The sequence below is a fragment of the Prosopis cineraria genome, unplaced genomic scaffold (assembly GCF_029017545.1).
Source record: "Prosopis cineraria cultivar Desert tree isolate PC_DT_omini unplaced genomic scaffold, ASM2901754v1 PC6, whole genome shotgun sequence".
Classification (NCBI taxonomy): domain Eukaryota; kingdom Viridiplantae; phylum Streptophyta; class Magnoliopsida; order Fabales; family Fabaceae; genus Prosopis; species Prosopis cineraria.
This window is the reverse complement of record NW_026555337.1, coordinates 33281937-33283251: the sequence shown is the minus strand read 5'-3', so window position 1 is coordinate 33283251 and position 1315 is coordinate 33281937.

Here is a 1315-nt window from a genome sequence, read left to right as displayed (position 1 = left end):
CCCTTTCTAACTTTTTAAAAATCTTTCACAGATATATCTATATGGTTTCAAATATTTTATTTTTAATTAGTTATATATTTAATTTATTTGTGATCTGGGGAACTTTTAAATTGTCTCTTTGAAAAGCAAAGGAAATTATTGTTATTGGCATTGACAATGACAATGTGATATTTGTAAAATTCTGTAGAATAGTTTTTCAAAACAAATTTTTGGTAACAAAAATCTGTTCGGTCATTATTTTGAAAAATGTAATATCCTAGATTTTGAATTCTGAAAATTTTAATTGTTTAGGAGGGTTTGATTGTAAATTAAAGTGATTTTTTATTAATGTTGTTTTTGAAAGCTAATGTAGTATTGAATCTTTGGACAGCCTTAAAAAAAAGCTAAGTCAGAGTTTGAGTGAAACCATGGCATGAAGAGAGGTCTCTTAGAGACGTTAAATCAAGCCTCTAAATCTAAGTTTATGGATTGTGTAGTGATTTGAAATTTTTGAGTAGAGTTTGGATGAACCCTAAGTAAAAATTGAAAGATTAAGAGCAATGTGGATAGAGAATTGGGGCTATTAGTGTGTTTAGGTGTTAAATGAGATTAATGGAATGTGTGGGGGAGACCTAATGTTGTTAAATTAAGGTTTGGGTATAATGGGTACTCGAAATTGTGTTAAAAGTGGGTTAATTAATGTGTAAATTGCTGATTAAATGTTTAATCTTGTAGATTAAATATTGATCATGCATTGTTACGCTAGTAGACACATATGGAGATGTTTTGACTTAATAACCCTTTTTATGACAAAAAAGTTAAGGTAACCGGATTGTCTAAACTCTCTTTTTGTGTGTTTGATAGTTGTGTGATAGTTATTAAAGTTAAATACCTTTGTTTTGTATTATATAAACTAGTGAAGTGGAATGGAAAATTATATTCTTAATATTGTAGTTTTGAAGACTAAATCCTATATTCAAGTATAATTACTTGTGAAATTTTATGGTTAAGGAAAATAATCATTTAGTGGAAAATTACATGTTATGGGTATGTATGAAAACATTGAGCATATATTTGGCATGCTGATTATAAGAGGTGGAAGTTATTCACCCTAATGTGGTGTTTAGGAACGTCGTTTGGAAATTCATATGGTACATTAGCACTGTGGAGGCTCCCATGCACAGTTCTATATTATTTGGAAGTCCCAGTTTTATGTAAGATGAATTGGCATCAACACCCCCTAGTACTTGTGAACAGGGAGAATCTAGGTTCATAGTAGGCGAAGGCGCTCTTGGCCAGGGCTTTGCCTCCTATGATTATGAGCTTAGGCCAATTT